The 7,646-nt window shown below is 40.9% G+C and overlaps 1 long non-coding RNA gene across 1 annotated transcript; it reads right to left on the reverse strand.

The window, feature by feature from the left end:
* Nucleotides 1-2,345: 2,345 nt before the first annotated feature.
* LOC127051566 (uncharacterized) lies at nt 2,346-6,672 on the reverse strand. The gene is made up of 3 exons (XR_007774519.1): nt 6,579-6,672; nt 2,882-3,229; nt 2,346-2,686 (listed from the first exon to the last, which is right to left on the reverse strand). It is a non-coding gene; the product is annotated as an uncharacterized LOC127051566 (long non-coding RNA).
* Between the last annotated feature and the right edge of the window lie 974 nt (nt 6,673-7,646).

Consider the following 7,646-nt stretch of genomic DNA (forward strand, 5'->3'; position numbering starts at 1 on the left):
AGGTGAAATCTGTCTGTGTGCCTGCCACCTTTTAAAAAGAGGAAGTGTTATCTTGGAAACTTTACACCAAAGCCAGGAGGGCAAACAAGTAAATGGGCAGATCATTAATGGTTAACCTGAAAAGCAATGCAGGATAGCTGTTGAAAGCATGCAAAACGTGGTGCCCAGCAATTCCATGCCCACGAACAAAAGATTGATTCAATACAATTCCAAGCAAACCTCATCCACTTTGCAAGAGGACTCCATAGTTCCCAATAAATGTTAAATTAGTGCACAGTGATGGGTTGTGTAAAGTGTATGCAAGCCTTTTTGAAACCACATTAATTCAGTTTGATCCAGTTTAAAATACCCATGTAGACAAGCCCTTTGAAACCATGTCATCAAGAGTATCTGGTTCTAGTAGAATACAAGATTTATGAAAGAGGTAAATACACACAAACTAAAATTTAATTTAAGTACTACAACTACTTAATAATTAATTAACTGATTAATTAATTGAATTGAATTGTTTTGTGGTAGTACCTAGAAGCTCTAGTCATGGACCAGGGCTAAGCATTGTACAAACACTGAACAAAATATCCCCAAGACATTACAAGTGCTACAGACAATTTACAATTATGTCAAAGGCAGTTGGTTAACATTGCAAATGTTTTAGAATCAAAATTAAGATGACAGGTGTTCTGTGGAAAAGATGAGTACATGATATTGTAATTAATCCATACCATAATTCAGAGGTTCTCAAACTTCATTGCACCACAACCCCTTTGTGACAACAAAAATTGCTACACGGCCCCAGGAGCAGAGACCAAAGCCTGAGCCTACCCAAGCCCTGCTGTGCCGGTCGGGCAGGTGGGCCTAAGGTCTTCATCTCCAGGCAGCAGGCCTGTAACCTGAGCCCCACCGCCCAGGGCTGAAGCCCAAGGGCTTTGGCCTGCCCGGCCCCAGCCCCAGCCTCATGCTTTGGCTTCAGCCCCAGGCCCCAGCAAGTCTAAGGCCAGCCCCAGCAACCCCATTAAAATGAGGTTGCAGCCCACTTTGGGGTCCCAACCCACAGTTTGAGGACTGCTTCCATAATGCATACACACAAGGGAGCAAAATTAACATTCCACAGGCAACAGCAAATCTAGCATTTCTTAACTTCTGAATATTTAACTTTGCAACCTCAATGTTTTGTCATTGTAGAAATGACGTGAAAGTCTTGAAAGTGCAGGACTTGAATAAGTCCTGCTTCTCGGGCAAAAAATTTTAATGGAAAAGTAAGGGGTTGGTGAGTAGATCTAGTGTTTGTGCTGGTAAATTTTCATGATAGCTTTGCAACACTGACATAGGTACATAGAAATAAAATATATATACATAGGTCTATATATATTATTTTCCCTCATTTTAGGGGTCTGTGCCCTATTCATTTCACACTGATCTACTGTGGTTTGCTTCACTGAGTCTAGTGTGCATTCTGCCCCAACTAGGAAATGTGTCTACACTTTCCATTAAATGTCTAAGTAAAGAAGAGATGCTTCTGTCAGTAGAAGAAAAATAAACTGAGCCCTCTCTGAGGTAAAGGATCAGGTTGTGGATGGCTGATTTATCAATTGGAAACAAGTCTTTACATGGCTTTGACTGCATATTTCATACAGGTGAGTCATACCGGTTCATTTGCTACATTTTCTTGACATCAGCAGGGTACTAATTTAAATGGCAATGTTATTCATGCTTAAATCAGTTCATCTGATGAAAGAAGGAGTTGCTAGTTTAAATTCTCCTTTAAAAGACATTTTAAAAGCTTCAGAAGATAGTTATTGATCTAAAATATAGGGCAAGAAATCAGTTTATTTACATACATACATAATAACAGTATTTTAAGAAAAGTCACAGCAAGCAGAAAATATACTTTAGAACATGAACATAGCCAGAGTCCATTCCAGCTGACCAGAGATCTCTATCTGCTTATCCTCTCTTCTGTTCTAAGGTGATTAACTAACCAATAGATTCTAGGTTCACTATAGCCTCAGAAAGCTATCTAATGTGATCTCTTCGGTCAGGGGTTTTAGATCTGAGGTACTATTTTTGGCCCTTCTTAAAAAAATTTTCACTAAAAAAAGGGAAATTTCAGATTATGTAACATTATCCTAAAAGTTCTGAGCAAGAGTCTCTGCCTTTTGTCACTAATTCACTGTGAACTACTGCATCTATCTGAGGCACTTATCCACTGAAGTGCTTCTCAATATACAGTACTGCCAATTGGACAGTTGAGTAAATCAATTATAGTCCAAAGCTATGGTTTTAGGAGATGAAAACAGAGAATCTGAGTCAATCAAACTCAATTTTTTATTCAAGAGACTGACCAAGTGTTTATGCCATTAGGCAAATATTGCTGCTCCATTAATTATCAACTTGGCTCTGTGGCCAAGAGCAGTGACAAAAGAATACAGCATGAATATGTCTTCATGCAACTTCCTCCAGAGCTGTAGTCTTTTCATTAAAGTAATGTTCTGTGTCAGTCATTACAGCTCTTTTTCCAAATTCTGTTTGTTCCCCAACTTACTTTTTCAACTCGATGGTGCACAATGAGTCCTACATGTTGATTGCTTGCTCGGGGCCTGGGTTGTTGGTTTCCTCTCTTACAGTGCTCTGAGCAATATCAATATTTTCCTCATTCACTTTACTCCATTGCTTTTCAGGGTCAGATCTAATGGTGAGAAATGATTTGAAATGTCAATAGTATATCAGAAACATAAGATAGATCAACTTGGCTTTGGAAGAAAAAATCTGTTTTGCATTAATTTTAAGCTTACTACTGTAGGAAAGCAACCGCAGTTCCTCTACATATGTAAAGTTTATAGATCATCATCTAAAATCTATTGGATACAGCATAATTTATTACCTTAGGAGCTGAGTAATGTTGTATGCCAAATGTAGAAGACTATGCATTTAGAAACTGAACATTTGTTGTATGAGACAGAACTGTAAGGGCTGTATTTCCTTGTGCAAATAGCGGCATAAGGACAGATCTATGTGTGGCTGCTCAAGCTGCATTTAAATCTCCTGGCATTTTAAGAGATGAAATTGTAATTCTTGTAGCAGAAAACATCTGGATGCTTTGTATAATTGTTCTATCTCATCACAATCAGCTTCTTCATTTGTAGGTATATTGTACAATCTCTCTAAGCCTGTCTTTTTTATTTGCAAATTCTGTTTTCAAAGGTTGTCTGGATACAAATTGGCAGACCTTCTGTGGAAAAAAGAGAGACAGAATTGTGCCCTTTCTTATAGCATTTCTGCCACACCAAAGGAAACAATGACCCTATAAACTCATTTAGGCACAGTTAATGGTATCTTTTGGAGCTCATTAATTATATCGATGCTCCATTTAATCCATTATTATTGCCTCCTACAAACTTACTTCCATTCACAGCATGGGCAATTTTCACCATTTTGTATCAGACATACATGCCCCTTGCTCTCAAGCAACCAATTTCAGGGCAAAGGCCTCTTCAGCACTGTCTGCTGAAAGATGAGGTCATAAAGTCACCAGGATGACCAGTGTAAATTGATAATATTAGCAACTTCAAACTGAAATTAGTCAGGAACAAAAGTAACCATCATGTTTTGAGGTACCTGGGGAGATAAAATCATATATTCACCTAATTAGCGTTATAGATTTTCTACAACGTTTTTTTAAAAAGAGGTGAATGCAATGGTAACGAGGAGAATGACAATTTATGAAAACATCAGTCTAATTGTAAATAACCCTCTGGCAGAGACAAGTAATGCTGGCAGTAGAGATGTCAGATGTTGTGAGATGCCAGCTTGGAAACTTCCACAAGCCAACATTTTAATTTTCTATTTCATTTCTATCACAACAGAACTGTAACATTGACTGAAGCTATGAATGAACTTTAACAAAAATTAGTAAAAGAATAACAGCAAACCCATTGTCTGGGATTGCACACGGCTGATAGATGATGTGATTACAAATAGATGAATTTTCTTTATTCCCATTCTAAATGTGAGAGGCCTTATCAATATTCCCCCACCCTTCCTCAGCTGAAGTACTACCATTGCTGCTTCTTTATGCATAGAGTTTTGCTCCACCTATGTCCTAGGAACAGCATATTTAAAAAAGGGATTAGAGAGAGGATGGTTGCTATAGGGCCCCTTATCACCTAGAGCTTGATCATGCAGTGTGCTGAGAACTCTGGCTCAATCCGGCAAACCAGTTAAATACATATTTAATGTTAAGCATGTGAATGATAGGACTTTTCACATATTTAACATCAAATGTGTCAAATGATTCACTGGATTAGGCCAGAGACCTCAGCACTATGCCGGACCAAGCCCCTAATGGCTAGTGTGGGATATATGCAGGAAGAGGACAGTGTAACCAGCTGTAGCTGGTAGAGTACCCAGTGGTTCATTTTTGCTGAGGCAGTTTTTTCTTCATGTTTTAATTTTGTGTAATTGGATTCATCCTCACCTAAAACTGTTCCTGTACATTTACCCCAAAGCATCACACTTTCCCTCTTTCAGTCCCAGGAAAATGCTCAATTCTGGCTTTTAAATATAAATTAAAGGAAATGTTAAAATACTCCTCCCCACCCCCCAGTCTACTCAATAGAGGGAAAAATGCTCCAGACTGTGTTTCCTGCTAATTCTCTGCTGCTCCTGCCCTATACTCCTCTTTCTGCATCAGCAATTACAACTGATCACATAAGAAAGAGACAGAGTAATGCAAACAGACTTTTAACTTTGACTTCCCCCCATTATGCCCTACAACTGAAGCCTGATTTTTGGTGTTGCCATGAGATCAGCGAACAATCAGCAAATTATCTGAGATTGCCTCCCTATCACCGCTACCTTTTACATTTGTCAATTGGGTTTTAACTTTCAGTCTTTTTCTTTATTTTCAGAGCTTCACATTAGATCAACAGCAGAATGTGCATTGTAGCTCTCTCAGGTATGGAGGTGTTTTCTCAGGGTAAGGAGCTTTTTAGTTTAATACATTTTGGGTAATAATATCATTACTATGGTAATGATATAATATGTGTCACTTTTGGGAATGAGAAATTACACATAATTTCTATTTGCTTCAGTTCTGTTTCTATAGTAACAAGAATGGTAATTCTCATTAATGATTAGGTTGTTAGCATTGTTATTTTTGGTAATTCCAGGTTATTAATGTCCTGGGTTCTTTTGTATATCACTTATGTTAGAATCTGAATGGCTGTTAAATAAAATATAGTCCACTCTACTACAGCCCTCTTTCACAAAATTCAGAGAGTATACTTGGACCTAAAATTAGCACAGAATTAACTTGTGCAAATCAAATCATAAACTGTTTGGACTGGGGCAGAATTCAGACTGGCTGGTGAACACAGTTATTAACATGAACCACACCACTCTGATGAAAGTGCTGACATTACCATTTCACATTTCAGTTTGCCAAGTTCATCTTCTTCCACTAGAAAAGACATTTTCCCCAGAGTAATAATTCTGTAAGAGCAGCAAGGCAATTCCAGGTAGTGTGGTGATCTTGAGCTCACTCACCATTCGGATTAGAAGTTAAAGGTTATGCCTTGATGCCACAACTTCATTATTATTTTATGATAATAACTATACGTTTTGTTAAATTTTATTATCCATAAAGATAAATTAGGAGGCTAAGACTCTGCGGGCCAAACAGTTTGGGAGTTTTTTTATTATCTTACTTTATATCTAGATTCTATTGATATTACATTTCTCTTTTAAAAAAGAAAACCAGAGTTATTCAGATACACAATAATTCCCAGACTATTTTAACCAAATTATTATTTAAAAAAAAAAGAAATGGCACTTTACAGAATGCTTACATTAGTGCATTCATTGGCTCTTTTCCTGCAAACACTTATGCACATGAATAACTTTGCTCATTGACTTCAATGGGACTGTTCATGTGCATAAAGTTACTTGAGGCTAAAGTGCTTGCAGAATTGGGCCATTATTTAACTTCTTTGTTAAAACATTCTTTAAAAAAGCATTTTTAAAGCATCCTTTATGACAAATGTTTTGGTAATGCATTTTATAACATGTTTTATAAAGAGTTATGAATGTGCATAGCTACATCTTGTAATCACTTAATAAATATTAAGAAAGTATTTATGACTTCTTTCTTATGTTAAAGTGTTAACATTATCTTCCTAGCTAATATCAATCTGCAAGAGTCCAGGACCCACAGTAGTAGTAGGTGGTTATCTTTTTATTATGGACGTTAGATCTGAACATTGAGAAAAGACTTGAAAGCAACCAAAACAAAAAATAAATTTAAAAGATTCCCATTTCTTCTGATACCCAAATCCTAACTAGTTTTTCCACTGAACATCTCCATATCCTGATATGCAGGGCCGTCCTTAGGCATAGGCAGAATAGGCAGCCGCGTAGGGCCTCACTCTGCCTGGGGGCACCACTCTGCAGGCAGCCCAGACAGTGTAGAAGCAGGGCTGCTGGGTCCTAGAGACAGCCGAATGTAGCACAGTCTGAGGAATGGGATTGGCTGCTGGGGTCTCTGGGAAGGGGTGGGGGTAGGGGTTGGGGAAGGAGCTCACCTGTAAGTGTGACTCTTTCCCCCAAGCTGAGGTGAGGTGAGGCAGGCTCTGTGGCTCTGGAACCAGTATCCTTTGTTGTCCCCCATAACATCCATTCTTCTCCCCCCCGCCCCACGGAGTACCCCTTCCTTTCTCCCCCTCCTCCCCAGGAGCAGCCCTCTCTCTCTCCTCCCTCCCCTCCGTCAGGGCTGGGTTGGGTGAGGTGCTGGGGGATAGGTGGGGGAAGGGCTGGCTGCCTGCCTGCTGAGGAATGAAAGTGAAAGTAACTCACTTCTTCGGCAGGCAGCCAGGATTGGAATGTCACACAGGGCGTGGCTGGGGTTAGCCAGATGTGTGAAAAATCAGGATAGGGGATTGGGGTACAGTGATCAGATATCCCTATTTTATAGGGCCAGTCCCAATTTTGGGGTCTTTTTCTTATATAGGGTCCTTTTACACCCCCCCCCCATCCCTGTCCTGATTTTTCACACTTTCTGTCTGGTCACTCTAGGTTGGGGTAATTGGTACCTATATAAGACAAAGCCCCAAATATTGGGACTGGCCCTATAAAATCAGGACATCTGGATCTGACCACCCTAGCTGGGGAGCGCCTCTCCCCCTGGCTGGCAGCTGCCAGTGATCCATCTCATCCAGGGGGAGCTGCACAGGGCAGGATGAGCTGCTGTGGCTCCATGGGTGCCCCGTCCCTGAGATCAGATGCTGTGCTAACTTCACCATGGTCCGTAAGGCTGGTGGTGGTGCCACTTGGCGTGTGATTGGACCTGAGGGTTTGCTGCTGCGGGCTGAGTGGGCTGGTGGCGGGCTGAGCAGGGCCGGTGGGGGGTTGAGTGGCTCAGTTTGCTGCCAGTCTGGGGTGCCAAAGGCACTCAGCCTACTGCTACTCCGGGGTTCCGGCTGCCGGCCCCTTGCCAGTCAGGAGCTCAGCCACCAGCCCCACTCTGCCTCCTGCCAGCCTGGGTGAGCAGAATCCCAGGCTGGTAGCAGGCTGAGGGGGGGTTGGCGGCCGGGATCCTGGCTGGCAGGAGTTGGTGGTCAGAACCCCAGACCAGCAGCGGGCTGAGCAGGGCC

Source organism: Gopherus flavomarginatus, chromosome 5 (assembly GCF_025201925.1).
Source record: "Gopherus flavomarginatus isolate rGopFla2 chromosome 5, rGopFla2.mat.asm, whole genome shotgun sequence".
In the NCBI taxonomy this organism is placed as follows: Eukaryota; Metazoa; Chordata; order Testudines; family Testudinidae; genus Gopherus; species Gopherus flavomarginatus.